The sequence below is a fragment of the Rana temporaria genome, chromosome 2, assembly GCF_905171775.1.
Source record: "Rana temporaria chromosome 2, aRanTem1.1, whole genome shotgun sequence".
In the NCBI taxonomy this organism is placed as follows: Eukaryota; Metazoa; Chordata; class Amphibia; order Anura; family Ranidae; genus Rana; species Rana temporaria.
The window spans coordinates 413,455,307-413,475,055 of NC_053490.1; the positions used below are offsets into that span (position 1 = coordinate 413,455,307).

The window sequence follows — 19,749 nt, forward strand, 5'->3', positions numbered from 1 at the left end:
TGCACTTTTTTTTACAGCAGAAACGCAGTTCCCTTTGCAGGACTAGAGCAGCTGAGCCACCCGAGCCAATCCTTCACTAAGCGGCGATGCCCAGCTTGACTCACTGTCAGGGGCAGGCGAACCTTAGTAATCTTTTATGTTACTGGCCGCTTCCTGTATATGGATTCATCGGGTAGTGTGCGGGTATTCCGTCACTTCTTCGATGCCGCAATGTCTCCTGGGAGCTTTTGTCATTGTTCCCAGGAGACATTGCGGAGGCCTGCCGCAAGTAATCGCGGGATTTAGAAAGAACTTGCTTAAAAAAAATAAAACATGCGGTTTAGTAATTATGCATATGAGCATATCATTTTTTTTTTTTGGTGGGGGAGTGGATCTTGTGTGGGAGTTCCCACACTTTTTTCCCCAGGACTTGACCCCTGCATAGGACACACCCCTTGCCACGCCCCCTTAAAGCAGAATTGTACAAAAAAACAAGATTGGTTAAAGAGGTTGTAAAGGTTAATTTTTTATTTTCTAAATAGGTTCCTTTAAGCTAGTTGGTTCACTTACCTTTTCCTTTGATTTCCCTTCTAAATGTTTTTTTTCTTTGTCTGAATTTCTCACTTCAGTAAGCTGTTCTAGCTGACTAACCCCCAGCGAGATGATGGGGGCAAGCTTACTGAGGAGAAACAGGAAGTCAGAAATTCAGACAAAGAAAAATTTTTTTAGAAGGGAAATCGAAGGAAAAGGTAAGTGAACCAACAATGCATTAGCTTAAAGGAACCTATTTAGAGAATAAAAAAACAAACCTTTACAACCCCTTTAACCACTTAAGGACCGCCGCATGTACATATACGTCAGCAGAATGGCACAGGCAGGCACATGCATTTATATATACGTGCTCTGCTTGACGTGGGTCGGGGGTCCGATCGGGACCCCCCCCGTACATGCGGCGGTCCCCGTGGCTTCAGGAGCGATCCGGGATGACGGCGCGGCTATTCGTTTATAGCCGCTCCGTCGCGATCGCTCCCCGGAGCTGAAGAACGGGGAGAGCCGTGTGTAAACACGGCTTCCCCGTGCTTCACTGTGTCGGCGCATCGATCGCGTCATTCCCTTTATAGGGAAGACACGATCGATGACGTCATTCCTACAGCAACACCCCCCTACACTAGTAAACACACACAAAGTAAACCCTAACTCCTACAGCGCCCCCTGTGGTTAACTCCCAAACTGCAAACTGTCATTTTCACAATAAAGAATGCAATTTAAATGCATTTTTTGCTGTGAAAATGACAATTGTCCCAAAAATGTGTCAAAATTGTCCGAAGTGTCCACCATAATGTCGCAGTCACGAAAAAAATCGCTGATCGCCGCCATTAGTAGTAAAAAAAAAAAAAAAAAAAAAGAAATGCAAAAAAACTATCCCCTATTTTGTAAACACTATAAATTTTGCGCAAACCAACCAATAAACGATTATTGCGATTTTTTTTACCAAAAATAGGTAGAAGAATACGTATCGGCCTAAACTGAGGAAAAAAAAATGTTATATATGTTTTTGGGGGATATTTATTATAGCAAAAAGTAAAAAATATAGCATTTTTTTCAAAATTGTCGCTCTATTTTTGTTTATAGCGCAAAAAATAAAAACCGCAGAGGTGATCAAATACCACCAAAAGAAAGCTCCATTTGTGGGGAAAAAAATACGCCAATTTTGTTTGGGAGCCACGTCGCACGACCGCGCAATTGTCTGTTAAAGCGACGCAGTCCCGAACTGTAAAAACCCCTTGGGTCTTTAGGCAGCATTTTGGTCCGGGGCTTAAGTGGTTAAATCCACACGTGCTTTTTTTTACCATTACTATTCCTTTATATTGGCTTTTGGAATTAACAAATGCAGCAATTTAGAAATCAGACGAAAGGTTTAGTGCTGGAAAACACTTTTTTGATAGATAAAATGTGCATTTTATATACACCTATATAGATCAGACCAAAATGAGGGACAAATGAGGAGGAAAGAGGGACAGAGGGACATTGCTCCAAATCAGGGACAGTCCCTCAAAATCAGGGACAGTTGGGAGCTATGCTAAGTTGTGTGTTTGTTGGGATTTCCTAGACTTGTCTATCTATTCATACCTGCTTGTCCTCTCTGATCTAGGTGCTATGTACTTGTAGTAAAGTTTCTTTTAGCAGTGCACATGTATCAGAGTGAGGCTGTGAGGCTTCAATTGATATTTGGGATCTCTGCCCTGGAGTCTGCATTGGCCATGGCAGCTCATTTATGTAGGACTTATTTGACCTGTCAAAAGATGGCTACACATCAATTCGATTTTCCCTATATTGACCTTTAGGTCAGGGGGTCTCCAAACTTTCTAACACAAGGGCCAGTTTATTGTCCTTCAGACTTTGTGGGAGCGAAACTGTGGCCAGTGGGAGTAGAAAATGTCCTGGCATCAATGGGAGTAAAAATGCACCATTATGGGCATTAGTATGAGGAATAGTGCCTCATTGTTGGTCACAGAGGAATAAATCATGCCCCATCATTGGTGTCAGTGTGCAAGGAATAGTGCCCCCTCATTGGTTTCATGGAAGGAACAATGCTCCATCATTGGTGTAAGTGGGAGAAATAGTGTCCCTTTGTTGGTGACAGTAAAAGGAATAGTGTCCCCTCGTTGGTGTCAGTGGAAGGAACAGTGGCCCGTCATTGGTGTAAGTGGGAGGAATAGTGTCCCTTTGTTGGTGACAGTAAAAGGAATAGTGTCCCCTCGTTGGTGTCAGTGGAAGGAACAGTGGCCCGTTATTGGTGTAAGTGGGAGGAATAGTGTCCCATTGTGGGTGTCAGTGAGAGGAATAGTGTCCCATCATTGGTGCCAGTGGGAGCAATATTGCCTTGTATCAGTGGGAGAAATAGCACCAAAGACCAGATAAAGGCAAGTAAAGAGCTGCATCTGGCCCCCGGGCCACAGTTTGGAGACCACTGCTTTAGATCAACTACTGTCAATTTGCAAATGATTTGGTAACGTGAGGGCCTACCTAAGAAATAATAAAAAATTTTATGCAATGAAGTAGGTCCTCACATTATATTGTTATTGATAACATTTGCTGAACTAATAGATCTAACCTAAGGCTCCATTTACACCTGAGCGGGCGGAATCACAGCGATTCTACCTGCGATTCCAGAATCACAGCAAAACCTGGCACGCGTTTGCAATGCCATGATTTGTTAATGGTACCCCAAACGCAGTGCGATTTTGTCATTATTGTCGAGCGACAATATGCACTACAATCGTGGAAAAAATCACTACCGCAAATGCTCTTGGCTCTGTGCCAAGGTTTGGTACATGAGCTTCTTTGGAGAATTTTTGGAGCGGAGGGAGGCCCATTCAAATGAATGATGCTGCTCCAAAAAACGCTCCACCAAAAATTAAAAAAATCTAAAAAAAAGGTTGCAGCAGCTTTTTCTGCACTACGCTCAGGTGTGAAAGAAGCCTTGCTTTATCATGTAAAAATCCTTGTTCTGTTTAGAGATATGAACATATGTGGCGCTACATTTGGAGAAGGATCTCACACGTTCAGGTCCGCTTGTCAGATTTTTAGGCGGACCTGAACGGGCGCTCCATAGAGGTCTATGGAGCCACGGATGTCAGCGGTGACATGCCCGCTGACATCCGACCCGCTCTGATCCGCCAAAGTGTGACGGAGGAAAACCCTATTTTTCCATCCGTCTGCAGATCGGATCAGATGAAAATGGACTCTACAGTCCGACGTCATTCGATCCCCCATTGGGTAGAGCGGTGCTCTGACAGGTCGGTCCCTGCACAGTGTGACCTGTCATCTGCCTGTGACCCCCGCTGAGCAAAGCGGAGCCCGTGCATGGACACGGACCATGTGAAAGAGGCCTTAAAGTGGATGTAAACCCACTTTCATCCTTTCTAAACTACTACCATAGTGCTGATCTATAAGGATATAAATGCCTTCTGCATGTATCCTTACTTGTCAAATGTTTCCTCTCTGTCTGTTATAAGAACTGAAAAACTGCAGATGTTGTGGGTGGGTCTGTTGTCTGGAGCTCTGTGGGTGGAGTCGTGATGTCAGTAGACTCCCCGCCCACCTTTACACTCCCCTAGTCAACATGCTTTTTTAAATTCTGCTATGATCACTAACATTCAGTCAAAATCCAGAAAAGTAACCACATGACTGTGGAAAAGGAGTGGGGGTGGGAATTGAAAAATAATGCCTGTCTCCAGGCTAGTGCATGAGATATGTAAATAACCTGTCACTCACAGTAAGGGGGCGGAACGGACTAAGGTTTTTCTCTATAAGTCCGTTTTATTTCACTGAACAATAAAAGAGGATTGCTCAGAGCTGGATTAACTCTGTTTGGCAAGACTGGGCACAGATGATAGGAAATCGTATACTCTACATTGTGACATCAAATATTTTTTTTTCAGATTTACATCCACTTTAATGTTTGAGAATCCTGCTCTACATCTTGCATTGGTCATGTAGGTAGGTGGGATTCATTGATCATTCTGTCCATGTTTACCTACTTGTTCTCTCTGAGCTTAGCATTATTTCCTTGGATTACATTCTTAAAGGGGAGTTCCACCCACAATTTCACTTTTTAAATATAAATACCCCTGTAATACACAAGCTTAATGTAATCTAGTAAAGTTAGTCTGTAAACTAAGGTCCGTTTTGTTAGGTTGTTAGAGCATTTAGTTAGTTTATAATCTAGAAAAAAAAGACCGTGGCCATCTTAAGTGTGGGCATCATGAAGCCAGACTGTATGACTTCCTGGATTTCAGCCTTGCAGATCTCGCACATGCTCAGTGCTCAGTGCTGCACAAGCGATGTAATAGGTTTCAGTCAGGTTTCCATAGCAACGGGAGTGTCAGAGGAAGTTGCCGCCCCTTCTCTATGCAAATTTGCAAGGACTACTGGGATACATGATGCCTATCCCAGAAACCCTTGCGAATAGCCTTGTGGCTTAATAGTCTAGGCTAATAAGGAGGAGGAAGTAATGAAGGACTACAAAATAAAAGTATTTATAAGCAACAAAATAAATAAAAAATGTCCATTCTGAACACTATGAGATTAGAGCATGCAGCACAGACAAACATAAAAAAATGGGTGGAACTCCACTTTAAATCATTTTCCACAGTAACTCACTACAAAGTAAAATATTAATTCCAAGTATTCTTTGGGAGAGATTTACTAAAACTGGAGAGTGCAAAATCTGGTGCAGTTCTGCTTAGAAACCAATCAGCGTCCAGATTTTTATTGTCAAAACCTAATTGAACAAGCTGAAGTTAGAAGCCGATTGGCTGCCATGGACAACTGCACTGAATTCTATATGCTCCAGTTTTAGTAAATATCCCCACTTGTGTTCTCTACTCATCCTTTGCAAATTGCACATTATCAATCTATAAACAGTCACTTGCTGTTTCTGTCATATTCATAATTGGAAAGGAAAAATGTATTATATATTCCCAGATTGTTGCCGTACAACTTGAATGCGGTTCACAGAGCAAATGATTGATTTTCAGCATGCTGCAATCAGTCATCGAGGCCCTCCGACCACCTGCGCATTCTGCATTGTTGTCTTCAAGTAACATAATGGTCCATTTGCTTGGATGATAATGAATCTGTGCTTTATTCGCTCACAGCTGGAAAGATGAGAAAGTGAGGTCAGAGAGCCGAAAATGTGACATTCTGGATCTCATGTGTTACACAGAACCAGAAACCTACATTATCAGCTTTTGTCCCCTGATATTATCATTGTTAGATGGGCAGTGAAAATATTACCCTATACACAGAAAGGGGAATTTTTATAAAAGTTTTGTTGAATCAAGTTACAGAATCTAAATTATATTTAAAGTGACTGTAAACTCAATTTTTCTTAAAGTGGATGTAAACCTAAATTTTTTATTTATTTTTTGCTGTCACAATGTAGAAGAGTATAAGATTTCCTATCATCTGTGCCCAGTCTTGCCACAAAGAGTTAATCCAGGTCTGAGCAATCCTCTTTTCTTTTTTCAGTGAGATAAACGGACAAACAGGAGAAAACTTTTGTTAATTCTTCCCCCTTGCTGTGAATGACAGGTTATTTACATATCTCATGCACTAGCCTGAGACAGGCATTATTTTTTAATTCCCACCCCCCACTCCTTTTCAGAATTCATGTGGTTACTTTTCTGGATTTTGAATGGATGTTAGTGATCATAGCAGAATTTAGTGTAAGGAATAGAAAATGAGAGAAGGAGAAAATGCATCTTGACAAGGAGTGTAGAAGAGGGCGGGGAGTCTACTGACATCACGACTCCACCCACCGAGCTCCAGACAACAGACCCACCCACAGAATCTGCAGTTTTTCAGTTCTCATAACAGACATTTGAGGGGAGACATTTGACAGGTAAGAATACATGCAGGAGGCATCTATATCCTTATAGATCAGCACTATGGCAGTAGTTTAGAAAAGAGTGGGTTTACATCCACTTTAAATAACAAAGCGGTTTATACTTACCTGCTCTGTGCAATGCAATTGCACAGAGCGGCCCCAAACCTCAAGGCTCCTGGCTCCTTCTCTTCTTGGTGTGCCACCATTGGAAGCCGCTTCCTAATGTGGAATACCTGGGGGCACGCATAAAACATGATACAGTATAGGATTACAGTAACAGCACCGCTATATTCTGTTTATATTTAAAGCCAAAAAAATTTTTTTTTTGCTATCTGTGCCCCACTAGGAAATCCTAATGCACACAACAAGAACTTTCTTACACTTCTGTCCCAGTGATAGTGGTCATCAGTGCAATTACAGAGAGTTATTCCCCCTAATGGGAGATCATAGGTGTGTGCACAGGGTATGCCGGGTGTGCCAGGGCACACCCTAATCACCCCATGTGCATTAGCATTATCATAGCAGAAAGACAAACACTCCTGCGCACAAGTGAGTACCAGGTGAACTAGAGTTCGTAATGGATAATGCCACAGGCCCAGGGCCGTCTTAATAGCAACATGGGCCACTGGGCAAAGTAATGCTCTGGGGCCCCTACAATAATGACAATGCAGGTAAACAGACATTAAGTAGGTAGACTACCTCCCCTTTGCATCTATTACTCTTGTTGCCATCATGGGGCCCCCCATTTCAGGGCAGTGTGGGCTCAAGGACCAGCTGCTTTGGGAAATGTGCAGGGCCCCCCATGCAGCTGGGGCCCCTGGGCAGTACCCAGGTGCGCCCTCTCATTAAGACAGCCCTGCACAGGCCTTGCTGCCCTCAAGGAAAGGGGTATTCTAGCAATCAAAAGAGAAAAAGAAAAGAGGGCGCACCAACCTTGTGCATTATCCTTACATATATTTTATTAAAAGTTACGTTAAAAAAACTACTCACAAACAGATGAAAAAAAAAACTTGCGATACAAGTGATCTCCAGATGACAGCAATTGTTGTAGAGACAGCAGGTTCCAGATGGTAACAGAGGAGATTTCAAAGGCCACTGCCAACTGACGATTTTTGAAGGAATACCTTCTTCACACTGCTGGGCTCTGAGGAAGAAGGTATTCCTTCGAAACGCGTCAGCCAGCAGTGGCCTTTGAAATCTCCTCTTTTCTTTTTCGAATCAGCATTATCACTCTGTGTGCCAGCAGAAAGATAGGAAAGATCTCCCTCATACCGGGTCTGCCATAGGAGAAATGCTTACGCATAGAGATCAATGTGCAGCGGCCATATATATATGTAGACACACACACATGCGTTTTTGAGCTTTAGGGTGCACACACTTATGCAGGACTAAACAGCACTAAGAACAAGACAGGGTTCTAACCCTCGCCACTCTGCAAAGATTTTTTTTTTATACTTTAGATATGCATTAGGGCCCTTTCACACAGGCTTTCCTATCAGGTCCGCCTGTCAATTTTTCAGAAGGACTTGATTGGAAGCTCCATGCAGCCCTATGGGCAGTCAGATGTAAACAGACTACTTGTGTCCATTTACATCTGATTACCTCCAAGCAGGCCTGTCGCTACAAGGCAGGCAAACCAAGCAATTGCTTGGGGCCCCGAGCTGGCCTTGGGCCCCAAGCAGCGCCCTTGCCGCCCTTGCTGTGCTTCCTATATGCTGCAGCTGCCTGAGTGCTCTATAGAGAGCCTGCAGCACTGCTGCCTCAAGTCATCACTTCCCCTTCACTGTAGAGTGGCCGAGCTCCTCTTCCTTCCTCCTGTCAGTCCGGACTCCGGCCGGGTATCGTGCGGTACAAGAGATTCAGTTTCCTGTTCCCGGCCGGACTGACAGGAAGTGCTCACTGAGTGCTTACTTCCTGTCAGTCCGGCCGGGAACAGTAAACTGAATCTCCTTCCACGCGGTACAGACCCGGTAGGGAGGGGGGCCCAGGGGGCGTAAAAAGAACATAGGGAGGTATTTCGTGTGGGGGGCGGCCTCCATGTCCATTTTGCTTGGGGCCCTCAAATTTCTTCAAACGGCCCTGCCTCCAAGTCCATCCAGGTGCATAAAAAATAAAATAAAATTGCGGACCTAGACAGTAAGGATCGGAGGTAGCCTAATGTACAGTAAATGGAGTCCATTAACACCTGGCTTCCCATGGAGCCGTCATGGATCCACCCCTGTCCATTAGGTACAAACTGAATGGGCACATAAGTCAAAAACTGACATGCGTCCCGTTTGGCTCCAATTCAGCAAAGGAATCTGCTCACGAACCCCCTGCTGATTGGAGCAGACTCCGCTGCGTGTGAAAGGAGCGTTATGAAAAATTTCCTACAACCTCATCCATTTATTTATGGTAGAATTTATTTTATGTGATTACTTACAGGCTGAAAGCTATTTTTATATCTGTGCGATTCAATTATTAAACACATTGGTATACACCGTATTAGTGTCATAATCTTAAAGCAGGCCTGAACTCATAAAGTAAAGATTTTCTATATTATAGGGAGCATCTAGAATTTTTAAATCACTTTCGTGGGCAAAAAAGGCAAAAAAAGAAAAAATAAATAACAATGTAGCACATAGGATTCCTACACAAGTCATATTGTAATTGAATGTTATTTAAAATTACCTTTCCTTTTCAATCTGCATTGCTGTCATTTTCTGTAAAATGCAATATGGCAGCCTGGAGGAATTCTGTACACAGATGGTGTATAGAACACCCTCCAGATATATAGTTTCCTGCTTGTGTGATTGGCTTACTGATTTTCCCAGAAGTTTGCACTAAGATACAAGTAAGGCCCCTTACACACGACCGAGTTTCTCGGCAGAATTCAGCCAGAAACTCGATCGGAGCCGTATTCCGCCGAGAAACTCGGTCGTGTGTACACTTTTCAGCGAGGAAGCCGATGAGGAACTCGTCGGGCCAAATAGAGAACATGTTCTCTATTTCCTCGTTGTTCAATGAGGAAAGTCGGCCCGCCGAGATCCTCGGCGGCTTCAACACTGAACTCGACGAGGAACTCGATGTGTTTGGCACGTCGAGTTCCTCGGACGTGTGTATGGGGGCTCAGATTTCGGGCATCCCCTCCAACAATCTTTTTTTTTGTGAGCTACTTCTCAAAGGGAAATTGCATCAAAAGGGATGCAGAAACTGCCACTTTCCCTATTAGAGCCCTGCAAGTGCAGCAGCTTATTGATAAATATAAAGTTACTCCCATTCACATTCACTTTGCACATGGAAATAGACAACAAACAACTATTTCTTTAACCACTTAAAGAGCAGCTCCAGCAGTTATACTGTGGAAGATTGGTTCTATTACGCGAGTCGCCGTCATTGTACGAGAAAATAATAAAAAGCAGGTGGTGGCGCCAACCTAAAGTGTAGAATATAGACTGATGTCAATTAATAATTAATATTGTATAAGTGATATAATAAAAACCAGAAACCAAGAAATGTTACGTGGTGATCCAAAAACCAAAAAACAAATAACAAATAAAATCAAATCAAAGTTGCGTGGTGATCCAAAAACCAAAAAACAAATAAAATCAAATCAAAAAAGTGTTCCAGTGCTAAAATCTCATTCCTTCTCTGCTTCATGCAAAAGTTTAGTGAATCAATAAAAATATATATAGTGCAATGTGCTTTCAACAAACAGTATTCATACTGTAAGTAAAAACAGTCTTTATGCAGAAAAAGTCCCATGCAATGAAAATGATTGAAACAATTAAAAAGTGCTGTGTGCTTCTTCCACGTGAAAACAACGTAAATGTAAATCTTCTGTGCAAAAAAACGTGCTCTCTCCCTGTGGTCCCGCACTCACCAGATACTTGAACCCCTGCAGGGGTAACAGGCGTTCCCAGTATAATATACTGACACTTGTCTACTAAATGTGAGTACCCTGTTTAATGTGAATAAAAAATTATTGATCATTTAAAAACGGTATCACACTATTGGGCAATTTATTTGTCTCCTCTTCTGAGCGGTGGAGTTTTTAGATCCAGGGATTTGTCAGTATATTATACTGGGAACGCCTGTTACCCCTGCAGGGGTTCAAGTATCTGGTGAGTGCGGGACCACAGGGAGAGAGCACGTTTTTTTTGCACAGAAGATTTACATTTACGTTGTTTTCACGTGGAAGAAGCACACAGCACTTTTTAATTGTTTCAATCATTTTCATTGCATGGGACTTTTTCTGCATAAAGACTGTTTTTACTTACAGTATGAATACTGTTTGTTGAAAGCACATTGCACTATATATATTTTTATTGATTCACTAAACTTTTGCATGAAGCAGAGAAGGAATGAGATTTTAGCACTGGAACACTTTTTTGATTTGATTTTATTTGTTTTTTGGTTTTTGGATCACCACGCAACTTTGATTTGATTTTATTTGTTATTTGTTTTTTGGTTTTTGGATCACCACGTAACATTTCTTGGTTTCTGGTTTTTATTATATCACTTATACAATATTAATTATTAATTGACATCAGTCTATATTCTACACTTTAGGTTGGCGCCACCACCTGCTTTTTATTATTTTCTCATACCTTTCTCCATTTTTGTGGGGATTTTTGCAGGGGCAGCCACTCACACTAATTATACTATTCCTACTACCTGAGATCCTTATTATTAATTTGAAAATATTCTGTAGCGCAGATTCACTTTTTCCTTTCTTTTTCGCCGTCATTGTACGCTTTGTGTAATAGATATAGCAGATATAGCAGAAACCCGTGCACTGGCTACCCGCGATCGCGCCACACAGAGGCAGAACAGGGATTTGCCAGTGTAAACATGGCGGATTCCGTTCTGACAGGGGAGCTGAGAGTGATTGTCTTTTGATTAGGAACAGCGATCTCTTTCCTCCTCCAGTCAGCCCAGCCCGCATACAGTTAGAAACATCTCCCAGGGAACACATTTAACCCTTTGATCGCCCCTGGTGTTAACCTCTTTCCTGCCAGTGACATTTATACAGCAATCAGTGCATTTTTATAGCACTGATGGCTGTATAAATGTCACTGGTCCCAAAAAGTGTCAAAAGTATCCGATCTGTCCGCCACAATGTCACAGTTCTGGTAAAAATCGCAGATCACCACCATTACTAGTAAAACAATTAATAATAATAAAAATGCCATAAACTATCCCTTATTTGGTAGACGCTATAACTTTAAAATACGCTTATTGCGATTTTACCAAAAATATGTAGGGGGAATATATATTGGCCTAAATTGAGGAAGAAATATGTTTTTTTTATATATATATTTTCGGGGATATTTATTATAGCAAAAAGTAAAAAATATATATATATATATTTTAAATTCACTAGGTCACTATGACATTTGTTTTCTGTGGTCTTCAAAAAACCTGGTTGATCCTGCTGCTCTCTATCTCCACCTTCTGTTTATGTCCCCAATTCAGCTAGGGATTTTGCAGCTGTGGTGGCAACTTTGCACATGCTCAGTTTTCAGTGAGTTTCTACGCTGAGCAAATTTCTGTCAGTCACAGGCTGGAGGGGCAAGACACAAGACTGTCAGAAATCCGCCCACACCATGGTATTGCCAAAAAATATATATATATATATATTATTGCACATATAAATTTGTATGACAATTTAAAACAGTTTATTGATATTAGTTATTTATTTTTATTCTGTATTCCAAAAGCTATTTTTTTTTTTTAACATGTGACCAGCAGCAGAGGACTACCTCTTCCTGCTTATGTTTCCCTGCAGACAGGCTGGGAAGGATCTGGGTCATGTGACAGCTTTATATGGATTAGGAAAAAGGTACTTGGATGTTTTTTTTTATTATTAAAATAATTACAGTGTCATAATCCATATCCAAAAATAGAAGGGACAATGGAAATTAAAGGAGTTGTAAAGTCAGAAGTCTTCTGTATGCAGCAGCCGCCCAGCACCCACTAATTACTTACCTGAGCCCCATCTCTCTCCATTGATGTCCACAAGTGTCTCAGCTGTGTGGGATTGGCTGAGACACAGCAGCGGTGGCATTGGCTCCCACTGCTGTCAATCAAAGTCAGTCAGGCAGTCAGGAGAGAGGGGGCAGGGCCGGGCCGCAGCTCCATGTCTGAATGGAAACATGGAGCTGTGACTCGGCTCAGGTGCCCCATAGCAAGCTACTTTCTATGGGGGCACTCGACAGGAGAGAGGTGCCAGGAGCACAGAAGTGGGAACCAGGAAGAAGAGGATTGGGGCTGCCCTGTGCAAAACCAACTGCACAGAGCAGTTAAGTATCATGTTTGTTATTTGTATTGAAAAAATCAGTTTAAACAGTATGGGCCAGATCCACAAAGAAGTTACGCTGGCGTATCTATTGATACGCCGCGTAACTTCTAGGTTGCTCCGGCGTATCTTTGTTTTGTATCCACAAAACAAGATACGCCTGAAGCTGGGCTAGATCCGACTGGCGTACGTCTTAATACGCCGTCGGATCTAAGGTGCATATTTACGTTGGCCGATAGGTGGCGTTTTCGTCGATTTCCGCGTCGAGTATGCAAATTAGCTAGATACGCCAATCCACAAACGTACGTCCGGCCGGCGAATTTTTTTACGTAGTTTCCGTAAGGCTTTTTAACGTTACCCCTGCTATATGAGGTGTAGCCAATGTTAAGTATGGACGTCGGGCCAGCGTCGAATTTTCTGCTGTGTACGTCGTTTGCGTAAAACATTCGCAAATAGGGCTTTGCGTAGAATGACGTTCACGTCGAAAGCATTGCCTTTTTGCTGGTTAATTTGGAGCATGCGCACTGGGATACCCCCACGGACGGCGCATGCGCCGTTCAGAAAAAACGTCATTTACGTTGGGTCAATACGTATTAACATAAAACACGCCCACATCTTATCTATTTGAATTTCGCGCCCTTACGCCGACACAGTTACACTACCCTGCCGTAACTTACGCCGCAAATTCTTTCAGGATACGGAAAATACGCTGAAAGTTACGGCGGCGTAGTGTATCTGAGATACACTACGCCGGACAGAAAAATGCGCGGATGTACGTGGATCTGGCCCCTTGTGTTTGGTATCACTTTAAGGGTTTTTGTAAGGGCCAGTTCACACCACATGCAGTCCAGTGCGTTTTTGTTCTGCATCAAAAACTTGTGGAAAGTAGATTATATGGTTTCCAATGGCATAGTTCACGCCAGTGCAGTCAGTTCCAGAGCTTTTCAGTTCCATGAAAAGAAGTTGAATTTTTCCTGCACTGGACTGTACTGGAACACAGTAAAACACATCAAAAATGCACTGAAACACACTGGAACGCATCAAAAAACACACTGGAAGGGGTCTATAGTCTGCCATGACTAAGGACTAATGCCCGAAACGCGAAGGATGTTTTACAGCTCTGTATATGTATTTAATAAAAGAATACTATTTTGGATGTCATCCTGAGTGCCGACCATCCCTTTCCTTATTCTGGAACGTTGGAGGTGTCAGCAGCCTGGGGGAAAAAACAGGAAAAAAATAAGAAAAAAAGCATCAAAAATGCACCGGAACGCATCAAAAATGCGTTAAAAACGCACATGCAGAAACGCATCCGGAACGGATCTGGAGTGTGTTTTTGTGGTGTGAACCCGCCCTAAAAGGGACACCATAATGAAAAAAAAAAAAAAAACATTCTGCTAAAAAAAATGACACAAAAAATGTTGATATAAAAATAGCTTTATTACAAAATACAAAAAAAAAACCACACATAGAAAATATTGATGGAATCATTAAAATGGTTACGGCTCGATACAATAAATGCGTCTAGAACACAGTAATATCTTAGTCTGAAATCCTTGATCAATGAACACTTATAGAGAGACATCCGACGTGTTTCGATATTAGGTGTTTGTGTTCTTCAGTCTGCTCATATAATTAGACATTTTCCCTTTACAAATCCCAATAATTCACATACCAGTAATAATATTCTTATGAGTCTTATCCACAAGTTCACCTCCACTTGATCATCACAGCTTTATAAAATGTTGGGGATTAAAGAAACCCTGACGCCATTCCTTTCCAAAACAATCTTGTACGACTATACTGTATATTTATTTAATGTATTATTATTTTAATTTTATCTACCTGTAAAGGCCTTCTGTAGACATCTAAAAAGGTGGAGAATGCTTCTGAACTCCACCATCTTGGTAGCCAGGGGAGGGCTGGGCCGGGGGGAAGGGTGGCAATTGCCTCCCAGGCCGCCCTGACTTATGGCCGGCAGCCGCTGCCCACTACCATTTTCTTTTTTATTCTGGTCTAGGAAGTTGGCAAGGACCTGCTAAGATCACTGTGGTGAGAGACCCTAACACCATAGCTGACCCCCCATACACCCCATGACCCCCCCCCCCCATACACCCCATGTAACCTGCCCCAGTTATCAGGTTGCATTGATGGACACTGGAGTTTACTGCACTGGTAAGGCTGCATTGAAAAACCAGATGGGCCATAGATGGTGAGCTGATTCGGCGGTTCAATGGGCCAATTGACTGAACCTGCCCCCCAGGCCTAAGGTTGCCAGCCCTCCCCTGTTGGTAGCAGCCTTTACTTCTTTCCCAGCCACTACATTATTCATTTATGTGTCCCGATCCCAAAGCAGCTTCTCAAGGTTGAAGGTTGACAGTGATAGCCGGACCCAGCAGAGCCAACAGCAGTGGGGGCAATTGAAAAAAAAACCTGACACATTTCACATTAGACCTGCTATGTATGCTGCTTTCTGTAGTTCCCTGGAGTTAGCAGGCAGGGTTGGATACATGTAGGAACTTCTGGTTTAGCCCATTCTGTTTAAATTGATCTGTTGGGCTTTTAAGCCTCGTTACACACGATCGGATTTTCTGCGGACAAAGTGTAGGACTTTTTCCCGAAGGGCGCTGGCCAGGAACTTGTCTTGCATACAAACGGCAAAGAATTTGCGGCAAAACAAAAGCGAAACTATGTGTTTTTTCAGCTCTTTAGCGCCATCCTTTGGGCAACTTCTGCTAATGTTGTGTTAAGGCCCGTACACACGATCGGATTATCCAACGGGGGAATTGTGTGATGACAGGCTGTTGTCGGAAAATCCGACCGTTTGTATGCTCCATCGGACAATTGTTGTTGGATTTTCCGCCAACAAATGTTGGATAGGATGCTTTAAAATTGTCTGCCAACAAATGTGTTTTGTCGGATTATCCGATCGTGTGTACAAACACGTATGCTCGGAAGAAATGCTCAACATAACACTAAGGACTAATGCCCGAAACGCGAAGGATGTTTTACAGCTCTGTACATGTATTTAACCACTTCCCGACGGCCGCATGTATATGTACGTCTACAATATGGCACGTACAAGCAAATGGGCGTACATGTACGTCCTTGCCTTTCCGCGGGTCGGGGGTCTGATCGGGACCCCCCCCCCCCCCCGCTACATGCGGCAGTCGGGTTCCCTCGGGGAGCGATCCGGGACGACGGCGCGGCTATTTGTTTATAGCCGCTCCGTCGCAATCGCTCCCCGGAGCTGAGGAACGGGGAGAGCCGTGTGTAAACACGGCTTCCCCGTGCTTCACTGTGGCGGCGTATCGATCGAGTGATCCCTTACATAAGGGAGACTCGATCGATGACGTCAGTCCTACAGCCACACCCCCCTACAGTTGTAAACACACACTATGTGTACCCTAACTCCTACAGCGCCCCCTGTGATTAACTCCCAAACTGCAACTGTCATTTCCACAATAAACAATGCAATTTAAATGCAATTTTTGCTGTGAAAATGACAATGGCCCCAAAAATGTGTCAAAATTGTCCGAAGTGTACGCCATAATGCTGCAGTCATGAAAAAAATCGCTGATCGCCGCCATTAGTAGTAAAAAAAAAAATAATTAATAAAAATGCAATAAAACTATCCCTTATTTTGTAAACGCTATAAATTTTGCGCAAACCAATCGATAAACGCTTATTGCGATTTTTTTTACTAAAAATAGGTCGAAGAATACGTATCGGCCTAAACTGAGGGGAAAAAGTGTTTATATATGTTTTTGGGGGATATTTATTATAACAAAAAGTAAAAAATATTGAATTTTTTTCAAAATTGTCGCTTTATTTTTGTTTATAGAGCAAAAAATAAAAACCGCAGAGGTGATGAAATACCACCAAAAGAAAGCTCTATTTGTGGGGAAAAAAGGACGCCAATTTTGTTTGGGAGCCACGTCGCACGACCGCGCAATTGTCTGTTAAAGCGACGCAGTGCCGAATCGCAAAACCTGGCCTGGGCATTAAGCTGCCTAAAGGTCCGGGGCTTAAGTGGTTAATAAAAGAATACTATTTTGGATGTCATCCTGAGTACCGACCATCCCTTTCCTTATTCTGGTACGTTGGAGGTGTCAGCAGCCTCAAGGCCTGAGCACCGGGCGAAGCATTTATGTGGGAAGGTTGCAGCACATATACACTTGTTTTCCTATAGTTGGGAGGGCCTGTTGTTGCTGGTGGTGGATCTACTATTGCCAGGGGTTCTACTGTTGAGGGAGGTGTCTATTTTTCCTGGAGGGTCTACTGTTGAGGGAGATGTCTATTGTTGAGGGAGGTGTCTATTGTTGCGGGGGGATCTACTTTTGATGGAGGTGTCTATTTTTCCTGGAGGGTCTACTGTTGAGGGAGATGTCTATTGTTGAGGGAGGTGTCTATTGTTGCAGGGGGGATCTACTTTTGATGGAGGTGTCTATTTTTGCTGGAGGATCTACTGTTGGGGGAGATGTCTATTGTTGAGGGAGGTGTCTATTGTTGCGGGGGGATCTACTTTTGATGGAGGTGTCTATTTTTCCTGGAGGGTCTACTGTTGGGGGAGATGTCTATTGTTGAGGGAGGTGTCTATTGTTGCTGGGGGTTCTTCTTTTGATGGAGGTGTCTATTTTTGCTGGGGGATCTACTGTTGGGGGAGGTGAATATTGCTGCTGGGGAATATACTGTTGAGGGAGGGATCTATTGTTGTTGGGGGATCAAATGTTGAGTGAGGGGTCTATTGTTACTGGCTGCTAGGAGATATAATTTTTCTGGGGAAGGGGGTCTATTGTTGCTGGCTGCTAGGAGATATCATTTTTCTGGGGGAGGGGGTCAATTGTTGCTGAACTGGGTCTATTGTTTTGGTGGGGGCATCTATTGTTGGTGGTGGGGTTTGTAATTGTTGGAGGCATCAACTTTTCTGCTTTTCTTGTTATAATTAACAAATTCCATACAAATTACTAAGCAACAAAAAAATATATACTTTTTTCTCTAAAAGTGGCAGTACTGGGAGGTGGCTAGGGGGTGGTACCAAGGGATGTGCTCAAACATGGGTAGTGGGCGAGACTAGGGGTGACTTCGGAAAATACCAGCACCTATTAGTTTAGAAAAAAAGCCCTGAAAATAAGTATTGATGGAAACACAGGCAGGCAACTGGCATTATTAGAGGGAAAGCAATAGCAGCACTCATTATCTGTCACTACAAGGGTTAAATGCTGGTCTAGGGCTTTTTATCTAATTCCCCACTCACATAGGTTCCCTCCAGACTACTACACCAGTGCCCTTAGCTTCTGCCATTATCAAGTACATTACAAGGCCCATATCCTTATCATGGACATGAGGAGGCCCCCTGAGGCCTCATGCACACTGGACGTTTTTGGACACATTTACAGCAGCTGTTTTTGGCTGTAGACGTTTTTTTCTACAGTCTTTAAACTCTCCATCATGTTAGCGTTTTTTTAAAGTTTTTAAACCATTGGTAAAAAAAAAATATTGTTAAAAAAAAAAAAACACAAAAAAAGCTAAAAAGCGCTATTGCAAAAAGATTCACTGAAAGACTCACTGCAAAGCTACTGGCATTTTTTTAACGTTATTTTAACGTCCAGTGTGCATGAGGCCTAATACTTACCTGAGCTCTCTCTCGATCCACCATGTGCAGGGGAGCCTCGGGTGCCCCATGTCCCATTCTCTTCATTGGCTGAGACACAACAGCGGAAGCCATTAGCTCAATCACAGCCAATGAGGAGAGAGAGGGGGCGGGGCCGAGCCACGGCTCTATGTGTCTTAAAGACACAGAGGACAGGGCTTAGAAGCGAGAATGCACCAGTGCCCCCATAGCAAGTGGCTTGCTATGGGGGCACTGGTCAAGGGGGAGGAGCCAGGAGCGCCCACGGGGGACCTAAGAAGAAGGGTATCTGGGCTGCTCTGTGCAAAGCCACTTCACAGAGTAGGTAAGTATGACATGTTTTTTTATAAAAAAAAACAAAAAAACAATGCCTTTAATATCACTTTAGTTTACACTTGCTGTAATCTCTGTTGGATTTCTTTTATGCAATATGTTGTCTGTTCACCGCTTGTTTTTACTCTAAAAGCCGGTGTATTGTCACATTCTGCTGCCTATCGTAGAATGCTGCGGAAGTCACGTGGCGGCCAACTGCGCATGCGCGATGCGTTCCAAACGCAAGTGCGATGCTTTCCAATGGATTTACGACAGTACACACCAGCGAACCCGGCATTCAGGGCGACGTGGAATTAGAGGAAAGTGGCCAGTCGGCCTCACGTCCTCGCTTCGCTCGGACGGCTCGCTCCGCTCGCTCGGCGTCCTGGCTCTTTTTTTTAACCACTTGCCGACCTCCTCATGTACATTTACGTCAGCAGAATGGCACGGACAGGCACATGTACGTACCTGTACGTCCTCTGCTTGACGTGGGTCGGGGGTCCGATCGGGACCCCCCCCCCGGTACATGCGGCGGTCGGTATGCCTCGGGGAGCGATCTGGGACGATGGCGTGGCTTTTCGTTTATAGCCGCCCCGTCGCGATCGCTCCCCGGAGCTGAAGAACGGGGAGAGCCGGGGGAGTTTGGGAGTTTGGAACGCATCGCGCATGCGCAGTTGGCCGCCACGTGACTTCCGCAGCATTCTACGATAGGCAGCAGACTGTGACACTACACCTGCACCACCACACCACAACTGCATGCTCAGGGAAGGCAGCCGTGGCCCCATTAACTTTATTGGGTCACATTAGACCCGGCAAACCCTGGGCATAATTTTTACATTGGCATGTGTACAGCCTTGTCTCGCTGCCTTTGCACCTTAAGGGGTCAGTCATGGGGGGAGCGGTAAAAACACAGGTCAACCCCCTATTTTTACTGCTCCTGACCACAAATGTAAACAAACTCCAATGGAAGGTCCCCCCCCCCCACCAGAGATAGGCTTTAAAGGATTACTGTAGATCCAACCCCAATCACTAAAATCTCATTTAATCTTTATCCTGTTAATGTCATTTTAAAAGTGTTTTAGTCATTTTAAATCTACAGCTTTCAGGAACTTCCAGTTATGGGGTGACACGTGCCTCCCAATTGTTCTCATG

The 19,749-nt window shown here is 43.5% G+C and overlaps 1 protein-coding gene across 1 annotated transcript in view; it reads left to right on the forward strand.

Moving 5' to 3' along the window:
• The window catches only part of DHRSX (dehydrogenase/reductase X-linked), a 631,492-nt gene that overhangs the window by 43,712 nt on the left and 568,031 nt on the right, over positions 1 to 19,749 (forward strand). The gene's annotated exons all lie outside the window — the stretch shown is intronic.